Source organism: Alosa alosa, chromosome 14, assembly GCF_017589495.1.
Source record: "Alosa alosa isolate M-15738 ecotype Scorff River chromosome 14, AALO_Geno_1.1, whole genome shotgun sequence".
NCBI classification, from domain to species: Eukaryota; Metazoa; Chordata; class Actinopteri; order Clupeiformes; family Clupeidae; genus Alosa; species Alosa alosa.
Genome location: NC_063202.1, coordinates 30,324,992 through 30,337,815, shown reverse-complemented (window position 1 = coordinate 30,337,815; position 12,824 = coordinate 30,324,992). Strand labels below are relative to the sequence as shown.

At 45.5% G+C, this 12,824-nt stretch overlaps 1 protein-coding gene across 1 annotated transcript in view; it reads right to left on the bottom strand.

The window, feature by feature from the left end:
* The window catches only part of pde3b (phosphodiesterase 3B), a 50,065-nt gene that overhangs the window by 19,150 nt on the left and 18,091 nt on the right, over positions 1-12,824 (bottom strand). The gene's annotated exons all lie outside the window — the stretch shown is intronic.

The window sequence follows — 12,824 nt, the reverse complement described above, 5'->3', positions numbered from 1 at the left end:
CAGACTCCCAACACCCCTTCCCAGACACACACACACCAGAAGCAAATCTGAAGGTTACATCTGTCGGGTGACGCCAGGACTCCCACAGACACAATGGCAGCCTGAAGACAACAGGGAGGGGGGCAGCTCTTCCTCTGCGGGCATGGCTAAATGTGGGGCACACGATGCACAGCGACATAAGTGACGCACATGCACACACACACACACACACACACACACACACACACACACACACAAACGAGGATTAGTGTCATTGTTGTTACGCGATGCAGGGACACACACACACACACACACACACACACACACACACTACGCAACGGGAAGCAGCCGAGCAACACTTGCAAAAGAAGCGAGCTGACGCGCGGTGGCAACACAGGCCTCTTGCAGAAAGGAAAACAACATGAGAGGAGAGAAGAGAAGAAAAAAAGAGGGGGGCAAACCACCACGACCACAATGAAACGTCAACAATGGGCCTTTCAGATCTTATCTTGACCAAACTACGTCAGTACGCTGCATTTCCACGTTATCTTCGAGACAGAAAAAGCCGCTCGACAGGACCAGAGTCCCACACGCCACGGCGATGGGCTAAAGATAGCTGAACGCTCGCTAGTTCATGGGACAGTGCTTTTTGATCAAATGCATACACTGACTGGATAAACAGACTTATTCGCGCACATTCTTTTACCTCTGTTTAAGATCGTAGTAGTGTGTGTGTTTATTATTCTGTGTGTGTTTGTATGCATGACAATTGAGTTCAAACACATCTCATTCGAGTTGAACACAAAATGACACACAAAAAGTTACTGCTGTTCGAAGGTCAACATACAAAAATGTCACAACCTACAAGGAGGGTGTTTGCTTTACAGTTAAATGACTTCTCAAACTGATAAAAGAGTCGAGCCGATTGCCATGTTGAACCCGGCAGGGGTAAATGCTTTGCTCCTTTAAGCCACAGGGTGGAGTGCTGGAAGTTTGTGACAGGCATGGGCGAGCACAGGCCTCTCCCCATGGAGACCCCCTCTTCACTGGGAGGGACCCGTCATCTGCACCTGGGCTGTGAGCACACTCCACAACCACAATGCATGAAGCAGTGGAAAACGTGTGGCCTGTGCTCCAATTAGCCAAATGGCTTTTTTAGAGCATACCTAGGAGAATTATTATGTAGGCTAGCAGGTCTTACTCAATCCAGTGTCTCTGTCTCATTGATCAGAGCGCGTTGGAGCTATTTGTCATCAGCATCTGTTAAATGCGGCAAGACATTTAGTACGGCAAATAAGCACTGCCATGGCAACACAACAGAGAACGAGCAAACAATGATACAAAAGCCATGGCAACACGATGGCGGGAGAGGGGCCAGAGAGATGCACTGGAAGTGAACTTGTTTAAAAGGAGGACATGGCGGAGGGAGAGGAGGAACAAGGGAGACAAAGAGAAATAGGCCTAGAGGAAGAGAGGAAGAAAGGAAGAGAAGAGAGAGGCAGTCCGAGGGATGGCACTGCCCTCAGCTTCAAAGACGACTCACGTGTGCTGTGCACCATACCACTGCCGGCTGTGTAAGGAACTCGACCGCTGCACTACTCCCCATGTGTGTGTGTGTGTGTAAGGAACTCGACCGCTGCACTACTCCCCATGTGTGTGTGTGTGTGTGTGTGTGTGTGTGCGCACATAAGGGCAGCACCTGATGCCCACATAAACAGTGCTCGACACTGTATCCATAATCTGAACTCTCTATGCATGACCAAACACCCCTGTAAGTCTCAGGGCACACACACACACACACACACACACACACACACACCCCTGAACAAACCTTATTTGCAAAACACGCTCAGGACGCACAACAATGGCAGCACATATATGCAGCACATATGGCTTATATATTTATAATATAGTAATATCAACTGCAGTTTGCGTCTTAACTGAGTTTGCTCTAGATTTTAGAAAAAGGGGACTCTGACAATTCATTGACAGTAAGTCAGTAAGTGAGGGTAATCTTGCCTTGCGAACCTTGAGAGGCTCAATGTGTATCGACCAGCGAGCGATATTTCAGGGCTTCCTGTAATCTTGCGCTACACCACCACACTCCAGCCTATATGTGCTACCTGACCTCAGCGTGCACTGAACACATAACCAACCTGAGGCCAACTCATTCGCTCTCTGCGTCACACATTTCCCCCCATTAACTGCAGCATGAGCTCAACCGCCACTCCACCAGCTCTTTCCAAGAAAGATCACCACTCCAAGAGTAGTGGGAAAAACATTAAGCACACACATACACACACACACACTTTCTCTAATGACAGACATACACACAGGGCATATGAAAATAAAAAAGCTAAAAGAATAAATGTAGAGCTAGTGTAGAAATATCAAATAATTTCCTCTTCTCTTCCATACTAGGTCACGAGATAGTAGTTATGACGTGGAGCTCAATATCTTCCTTTTAATGGTTTATAATACTTTCCTGTAAATTACTAGTGTGCTTACATAAGAGAATGAGCTTATCAGCATTATACAGTAATTCTGCTATATATCAGCATGATAAGGCCTTCACTACTCAGGTGAAGTAAGGGAGCGTTTCAGAGGTTGAACAGTCTGACATAAAAGCAGATAAGGGTCCTATTTTTGGTAATCCAAACATATGGCAGTATTGTATTTCACTGTACTACTACTTTAAATAAACAGTGCTTTGGTCAAAAGCTGCCAGAGCCTCATAATGCACTGGAATGTATTGATTTCTGGGATTGCTACAGAGTGCACAGGAGTGTCCCATGCGGACCTCACTCAATGTACACATCATGTAGATTTCATATATTGGCTTCAATACGGACGTGAACACACACTTGGCAAAGCGTGTGACAATTAAGGTGTACATTTTCCAGTCAGACTGCTGTCAAAACATTTGCTAATATTATCTTATCTTAATGAAAGAAAAAAAAAGTTTATTGTCGCCTATCTGGGGCTGGCAAATAGCCCTGTTCAACGGCCTGTTTCTCAGAGGACACAATGGCTCAACTGGTCCAGACTCTTGGAGACTAGACCATGATTAATCAGCTAGGCTTGATAAAGTCAGGAACAAACATTTGCACGTTCATCAGAGCTTCCGCAGAAGAGATGGCCACCACCAGAGTTTACACTGACGTCTTCAGTTGTTTCAAAGGCCACTTCCAAAGGCGGAGACGTTTGTTGTGACTACACTACAGACGAGCTGCAGAGCACTGGAGAGTCCCTGAAGAGCGGCTTTGAAGAGCCATTGAGGACAGGCAAACTAAACAGAGAGGCCAAAAGTGACATGACAACAGCACTACAGAGGTGAAATGCCATGAACGCTGATTTAAGACAGCTAGTGAGGGAACTGATGGCAGAAAGTAAGGGGTCATGAAAAACAGTCTTATAAGCAAGTCACCCATCCCATTTCAAATGGGAAAAGGCTTTAATATGGATCTGCATGTTCAGATAACAAATGGTTGGATTACATGGTAAATGGTAAATGACATTTAATAGCCATCAGTCAAAAAATGTCCACCTTCAAAAAGCTGAAATAACCCTGATGTTCATTCATGAAATCCCCTGTTTATGATTTCCTGCTGCTCAACATCACCTCTCACTATATTTATCACAGCCCCTGCCCATTCCTCACCACTTAAAGTCCCATTACAAAAGACTCCATCATGTAAAGGCACAGTTGAAATGAGTGTTCAGATAGTGGGGAACTTTGAAGGACAAATGTACTTACAATGTACTGTCTGTGGTGTGACTATGCACTGGACCATACCACTGTTACAGAACATACCATTCAGTCTCCCTCCGAAGTCACCCAGCGTTCAGAGCGGAGCAGGGCGCTATTGATTGGAGCAGAGTCTGTGTGTGTGTGTGGGGGTGTCATCAAGGGAAGATAGCAGGGCCATGGAAAATTCTGGGGCGGGGGGTGGAGGGGGGGCAGAAGTGAGGGTAGGGTGGGGGGGCACAACAGCATCATCTAGCACTTTTCACACCCAGCTGTCACTTCTCCCTGCAGGTGTTGTTCTGGGACGGCTCTGTGATCGCCCAAAACAGCCAGGGCTCCGCTCCGCTCCTCTCACTCAGCACTCACTGCTATCGCCAAACAGAAAATAGCTGCTGGCTAAGCCACGCCGAGTGATGCTAGGCCCAATATGCCAAGTGAACAGAAGCTTGCCCTGTGCAACTGCTATAACAGAGCTGGTATTATTATGGGCTTGTCAATTAGCTGTTCCAGTAGCTGTGGCACCATAAAGTTTTGTTACGCACACGACACGTCCACTAGGTCCTGAATGCCCTGAGGTAAACTCTGTGCTAATACCACACTCTTGCTGACTTAATGTCAATTTTTAATATCCACACAGAGAGCCTCGAAAATTGTGCTTGCATGTTTAGAAATTGCTTTTTAAACTTTAGGCCACTTTATCATGATTTCAGAAAATATTCTTATGTTCGGTGGTTCACAATATTATCTAGACTACAACAGGAACACACTCACATGTATTGTACAGGGGCAACAAGGTAATTATTCCAATAAATAGACAATTGTTTTACCATTTTACATGTTTTGCTATATTCCATAAAATGTAATATTAAATATTGCAACATATAGGCACAAACAACTGGCTGCTGGCTCTCTGTCTCGCGGAGAGACAGAGGGCAGCCATTGCCTGGCTGGGTGATCTTCCGAGCTCGGTCACACCTGTCCCGGGTGGTGGTATCTCACCAGCATATTTTATGGATAGGAGAACTAAGCCACTTCTATTTGTGATATAATTAGATTTTACAGACTGGACAAAAGCTGTATCATAAATCAGGATGACTGTAATGTACGACAAAATTATCAAATCCATTGTGCACTGTGTGCGAAGCACAGCAAAGGCTTACCATCGTGTGACCTAAACCGTCACGTACGTCTACATACACACATTCTCTCTCTCTCTCTCACACACACACACACACACACACACACAGAAAGAGAGACACACACCCTCGGTTAGCAGCAGTCAGCATCTGGTTAAGCCATCACGGTTGGTGTTTGGATATCAGTTAGGGGTTACTGCACGGTCAGTGACAGTATGTATGATTCACCATACTAGGAGGAGGGACTGCTGCTCTGCACTATGGCTCAGTGTGTTGATATGACGGCCAGCTGGGCTTCCTCACTGGGACAGCTGAGGTAGAGCCATGTCAGGAACCCAGGAAGAATGGAGGGGGTTGAGGAAGGGAGGGGGGGTTGATTCTGTACACATTTAAGGGAAGTCCCTAAATGCCGTAAAAAAAGAGAGACCGTAGCCAAGTGCTAATGCTAAACCCAGAGGACAGACAGTTTCCCGCCGCTGCCTGCAGAGGCGACCACCGCCCGGGACAGGTGTGACCGAGCTCGGAAGATCACCCAGCCAGGCAATGGCTGCCCTCTGTCTCACCGCCGGTTGCCGGCCTCCACAAGCAGCTGGCTCCCTCCCTCTCTCTCTCTCTCTGTCTCTCTCTCTCTGTCTCTCTCTCTCGGTCTCTCTCGGTCTCTCTCTCTCGGTCTCTCTCTCTCGGTCTCTCTCTCTCGGTCTCTCTCTCTCGGTCTCTTTCTCTGGGTCTTGGCAGGCGGCGGGGGGAGAGCAGAATCATGGGGAGAAGGCAGGCGAGCGCGAGTGCGAGAGAGAAAGAGAGAGGAGGGGAGCTGCTTCCCTCTGCAATTCAATGAATACTTCTACATCTGCACCACCACTGCTCTCAGCTACACAGTGTCTGGCTAAATATGTGTGACATTTCCAAGCAGGCTTACTCACACAAGGAGGGGGAAAAGCGGGGGGAGGAATTTATGATTGCAAGTTTATGGTGGCGTATATGAGAGTGAGTGAGCAAGTCCATGCAAGCACGACTAGAGCTTGTCTTGTGTGTGCATGTGCCTCCTGTGTGTGTGTGTGTGTGTGTGTATGTGTGTGTGTGTGTGTGTGTGTGTGTGTGTGTGTGTGTGTGTGTGTGTGTGATGGAGGAGGCAGCGTAAAGCTCTAGTTGGTTAGCAGGCATGTGCGGGGTGGTTGTGCAATTTACAGCCAAGCTCCCCGAGGCCACCTGCCTCCAACCCAAACAGATGCAGCATGACGCAGGTCTCGAAGAACTGGCTGCGCTGGCCACTCGTTAACACACACCGTAGAGACTCCCAAAACTGCACGGGCTTCTCCCAGACCCCCAGGGTCACGACCCCACTCATGGAGCCAAGGACGGAGCCGCCGCCACAGTCCGAGGGCCTCCCTCTGCCGAGGCCAGACCCAACAGCACACACACACACACACACACACACACACACACACACACACACACACACACACACACACACACACACACACAGCTGGATTTGAGACCACAGGAGGCCAGGCTAGGACGGGCCAGCCAAGGCAAACCGAGCAGAGACGAGCCCGTCCAGGCTGCTGCTGCTCGGACAGGGGATGCACGCGAGCGAGCGAATGATGTGTGTGTGTGTGTGTGTGTGTGTGTGTGTGTGTGTGTGTGTGTGTGCAGCAGCTGCCGGCAAGCGGAGGGCTGCCCAGTCAAGCAGTAAATCTGAGCTGAAAGTGTTGTGCCGTGGTTCTGTTGTGAAGCCCCGGCTCTCAACCCTTCCCCTGGTGCGGCTGCTTTGTTTTCCTCTGCCCGCCATTATTTGACTTCTCAAAGCCGCTGGCCTGGCGGGCTACACAGACATGCATGCGCTGGTTTATGACGGCAGTGGAACATGCAAAGAAAGAAAGGATGGTGGCACTTCTTCTCCCCTCCTCTCACCGTCCATACCCGCTCCTTATCTCACACTCCATCACACCAAATCAAACGGACTGATGGCACACTGTGTCAATAATATCTGTGCTATTTCACCCATGTGGGGACTAGACTGGTTTTCCTGGCTCTCACTTTGCCTCACTAAACAACTCAGCAGTACAGCAGTGTTCTCGGAGTTTCATAATGACACCTACTGATGCAGATGAACACAATCCCACCATCATTCACACCATGTCAAAACAATTTCATAATCATTACGTAATAAATGACTTCTAATTCAAATGATGGAGGACACGTAAGAAAAAGGAGATACACAACAGTCTCACGATCTGCACTTCACTGCCATTACATCCTCTCGCTATAGTCATTCATTTCCTGGGGATTAGCCGCATTGTGTATAAGCCGCAGGACAGTGTTTTATACAAGTTAAAAGAAACAAAACCATATTAATACCATATTAACTGCCTCCGTGTATTAACCTCATAGCTGAAGAAATTTTGCAAAATCAATGTATAAGCCGTGGCTAATAGTTGTTTACTGTAAATTACAGTAATGTTGTTCTGTACACTCAATTCTACACAACTCATCATTTTCTAGATTTCAGAATGAACAAACGTGTGAACCAAGTCTGGTAAAGGGGAGCGAGCCATGAGCAGAAATTCAGCAGGATTAGTACTGGCAGACACATTAAAGATTTTGATTTATATGATGCAGGAACTACTCTGTTTTTAACACAAACACGTCAGCTGATTTTCCACATGCAAATAAACACCATAGCATATAACTTGCTGACTTGTTTGCTGCCACCACCCTAAAAAGACAATCATTGTTTTTAAAACCAATATTACAATGCCCGCAGTTACACATGAAATACTTTTTTGAATGGGTGTGGGATGTGCATGGGGGCAAAGCATTGAAATAAAAAATTCCCTAGCTCATTGTTCAAGTTCCTCAAGTACATGTATTTTGGTGTATGCCTCTAAGTGCAGTGCATAGGCCAACGACTGTTGACCTTGAGGAGAGAGAGAAGACCGGAGAGAAAAGAACAAGACAAAAACAAAAACAGCAATCTGTGGTTCTTGTGTGAAATGAACAGCGTCAAATTACCACAAAGAAAATCTGCTTTGAGACAGGAATGCGGAGCTTACTTAGAGGAGAAAATCTCCAGCCAGGCCTGTCAGTCTCCGGCTCATTCTTGGAGTTTTCTGGAGCTGGCCGTGTGCCTGACCGAGAGGAGCTTGCATAATGACAAACACGTGTTTGCAGGAACAACAAAAATGCCACAAGCAGAGGAAGGTCAACACTATTGCGTCAATGATGAACTTTTTCCCACAATGGCATGTTTCAGACTCAAACGGTCCATTTCCACTCGGCAGCGCTTCGCCACACTAGGCTCAAAAACAGTCCCTGCTGCAAACTAAAAACAAAGTGTAGCAACACAGCCAGAGAAGATGCAAATAAAAAAAAAAATCTGGGTTACAAATAAAACTGAAACTGTTGGCTTTTTAATTATTATTTTGTATATGTATTTGAGCATTGGAGGAAGTAATTGGAAGACATGTTTTTTTCCTTTTCCAGGTGTTCTGTGTTGAGCAAAGAATCTACCAGACGCTCTGACACGCTGGTGTGACAAGATGACTCACTTTTACAAACTATCTTCAAATAACAGAGAAGAACTTCTAAAAGCCACAACAGGAGACAACCTCTCATTCTTTCCATCAACCAGTTTAGAACTTGTTGAGGTCCAATCCAATTGAACATGCACTAAGGTATATCACCTTATTGAAAACAGCTTCAACACTGGAATGAATGTTAATGTGCCTGTGTTAAGCATGTAGTGTAGCTGAACATTTTAACTGTGGTACAGAGGGCTCAACTCACAACACTACTTAGCTTGGTTACAAGCTTGGCTCCAAGCTCTCAAGCTTACTGTAATTATTATGGTTTGTAAGAAACACAAGGGCAAGATGTGAAAAATGGCTGTAACTTAATGTTTACAGTATTTTTGAGTGGCAACCACTTTGCCATGCATGGGTGTATTTAAGAAAACACATGTACATATGAAAGCTACTCAAGAATGTATAACAAACCAAGGTTTAAAGCAAACCATTTGTGGTTAAATTTGTGTATCTATGAAAATTGTGTTTTGTTTGGACGATGTCACATAAAAGCCTTCACTCCATGCTTTAACTTTAATTTCATTACTTAGTGTGCTGCAAATGGGTTCTTCTGCCTGGTGATAAAGACCATGCATATACCCAGAGCTCACCCATGCCTTGAAACAATGCCAGAGAAAGGGATTTTTGAGCAGTTATGGCTAGCTACCACACACATGGAAAAAAGGCCCTTTGTTTCGACCACATGGAAACGGTTTAAGTGAACTGAAGTGATCATTATTTTGCATGCTTAAATCCACTGACCACTCTTACGCATAGTTACTGCATAGTTGCAAGCTGTATTAATAAGACCTTAACACTGAAATTTCAAGCTCTGCAGTTCTACAAGAAGACACATTTTTATACAATCTTTAAAAGGGTCTACCCATCAAGGTCAATATTAATCAGTAACAAACAGAGTTAGCAAGTCATGGTTTTAAATGGAAAAAGGGATGGGTTTTGCAAGGAGGAGTTTGATCTAGAGTTTACTGCAATGTACTTAGTAAACCATGGCCCCATAAATAGTTCCAAGCCTGGTGCTTTTAGCACAGGTGAATTTCCCCCCTGTGATCCATATCCCTTGTTGACCTGGACCTCTGCACTGCTCAGCTGAATCTGGGAACTGTGCAGAGGATCAGCCAGGTGCCATAACAACACAAAATACCTTGACTCGTCCTTGTCAGTAAGCCCCCGGGGCCTTGCTTTCATCTGCCTATCTGCTTGTTAAGAATGGGTCCGGAGAATTTTACAGTACTTTTCGCATTTGTAATCATTCTGTGGGCTTGTTCCCTGACCAGTGACCTCACGGCGTAGACAAAATATTGATGCATGTATCAGGCAGATAATGTATACGTAGGCAATTCAAGTGGGGTGGAAAGGGCCCATGTGCTGCTGACAAACAGCTTATCTCTTCATGACGCAGGCTAGGTTCTCCTTTTTACATTTCAAATTTCTTCTTTCATCTATCAACTTTGGAAAAGTCTTATAATCAGTGTTTGTTAATCAACACTTTGACTTGATCTACTCTACACTGAAAAACTTACTATCAGGACGAACTAAGGTCATAGTTGTCCTCTGAGGATCTAAACATCTAGGGTATAAGACTGCCCTATTGCCCCTTATCAGGAAGTAGTTATATATTTTCTGCTGGTGTCTCAGGGAAACCTAATAAATTGTATTTCCCCACAGACTGACGTTTATGCTGCAATTACCGTGTGAATGATGTTCTGAAGCTCGAACATGTGTTCCTCTCCAACTTCTGTTACGCACTGCTAAAATGCCACACACAATCTTTGATGTTGATTTTTGTTATTTGGAAAACATGACCCCTAACCATGAGATCCTTACACCATACACACAGGCTAGCTTGTTGACAAAAGCCTGTTGCATAAGTGGCTACTGCCGTTTGTAAATGAGAAATTAGCCTGGCTCCCGTAGCCTTAGCCTTGGCTGGATGGGGAAGATAAATGAGTGTAGATTTCATGAAGACAGGTCAAACAGCAGAGACGGCTGCAGGGAGGCCTCCTCTCCAACACCACCACTGAGGGGGTGGTGGCACCCAACAGGAAGGCTACCTGATATGGACATGGCTGCCAGATCGCGAGAGCTGGAGGCCTTGTAAGGGAACATCTGGCTTTATCGTGGAATCAGTGCATACTGTTCACATAAACAGAGCCGCCCCGCACGGCGGAGCCCTGGAACACCGACCAATAACAAGCATGTGAACGGTGCCCGCCGTGCCAGCGAGCGAAGGCTGCCATCTATCACGCCGGCACCCCCTGAGAAATCGCCTGTTGACAAGTAAATCATTTACAAACAAGTGGCTGACTCCGGCCCCAGGCACGTTCCCTTACACAGTTATCACAGCTGTCACTGGCTGCAAACGCCGCTGTGCGCTGCACTTTGCAAGCCCCTGCATTAACTGCACTTCGTTAAGGTCGGCTTTGAATAGGCAACCCGGAGCCCAACGTCGAAAACAAACTCCAATTAAGGCTCCTCCGCAAGGTTTAGCCTTCAGACAGGCAGAGGCTTGAGACACGAGCATCATAAAACAAATCCTCATGTGAAATAACCACCCACTGTTGAGTAGTGAAGAAAATGGAACCATGGAACTGCTGGATTGAGAGGAATGTACTTCATTCTTACGCATGCTTGTGGGCCATTAACAGAGGCCGTGGCGGTTGTGTGGCGTGACTATGCTCCTGCAAGAATATCAAGTTTAGTCCCCTACTTAGACAGAGTTCCTTGAGATCATACATTTTATTAGGACATTATATTGTGTCAAGGTCATGAAAAGCCCTGATGTTCTAGCTACAGACCTCCCCAGCAGCTGTCTACTGATTGACCTGTGTTCATGGAATCTATACTCATTTACCTTTCCCATCCAGTCAAGGCTTGTAAATTTGCCATTTACAAACTGCAATCGCCACTTATCCAACAATCTTTTGACAATTAGTCATGTGTTTTACGCAAGCATAGGGTTAGATATCATGTGTTACCAAATACCAAAAATAAGAATCTGAGATTTTATGTGGCATTAAACAGTCTGAGAAGTCTGGCACCAAATTAGATCCAAAGCATCGCACAAGGTCACTCTGAGGCCTGCTTCGGCCATCGCTGACTCTCAGACTCTCAGTTCATTGCAGCCTGCTTCTTAAGACTACACGGGAGCCAGCGATACAGTCTAGCCCTCAGCAGCCCACGGAAGGCTACAGCCATGTATACAGCAAAATACCAAGGCAAGCCAAGTCTAAGACCCACTGGCTGATGGCAACAGTGATAATCTCAAAGTAACATGCAAATTGTTTAATTCCCAGGGCAGAGGCCGGGCTACAGCAGTGGCTTAAACCTAAAACAACATGAACGCGCACACAATGGAGATCTCTCTAAACAACGGTGGAAGAACAGGGGCCTCAACACAGATTCAGGTAAAACATCAGTCCTAGTGCTACTGGACCTTAGTGCAGCATTTGACACTGTTGATCACAATATTTTACTACACAGACTAGAACACTGGGTTGGATTTACAGGCATAGTTATCAGCTGGCTAAAATCATATCTACAAGAAAGGAGCTTTGTTGCCATCGAAAACTGTGCCTCAACACCAACGTCCTTGACCTGTGGTGTTCCCCAGGGGTCGATCTTGGGGCCACTATTATTCAACCTCTATATGCTCCCACTTGGACAAATCATTCAAAATAATTTGATTTCATATCATAGCTATGCAGATGACACAAAAATTTACTTAGCTCTATCACCAAACAACTATGGTCCTCTTGAATCTATGTGTCAGTGTATAGAACAAATCAACACCTGGATGTCTCAAAATTTTCTTCAGCTGAACAAAGAAAAAACTGAAGTAATTATATTTGGTAAAAATGAGGAAAGACTTAGGGTTGCCACTCTCCTTGACACAAAAGGGTTGAAGGCAAAGGATACTGTTAAAAACCTTGGTGTATTAATTGACAGTGATCTAAATTTCAACAGCCACATGAAAGCGATAACTAAATCAGCTTTTTACCACCTCAAAAATATTGTCAAACTCAGAGGGCTGATGTCAAAACATGACTTAGAAAAACTCATTCATGCATTTATCTCCAGCAGGGTTGATTACTGCAATGGACTGTTCACAGGCCTTCCTAAAAAGACTATTAAACAGCTTCAGTTGATACAAAATGCAGCAGCTAGGACTCTAACAAAAACTAAAAGAACTGACCACATTATTCCAATTCTTAAGTCCTTGCACTGGCTTCCAGTAAGTCACAGAATTGACTTTAAAGCACTATTGCTTGTTTATAAATCAGTAAATGGAGCAGGACCTAAATACTTGTCAGACATGCTTCAGCAGTACACACCTTCTCGCCCCTCTCAGGTCCCAGGTGAAAAACCTGCTAGTAAAAC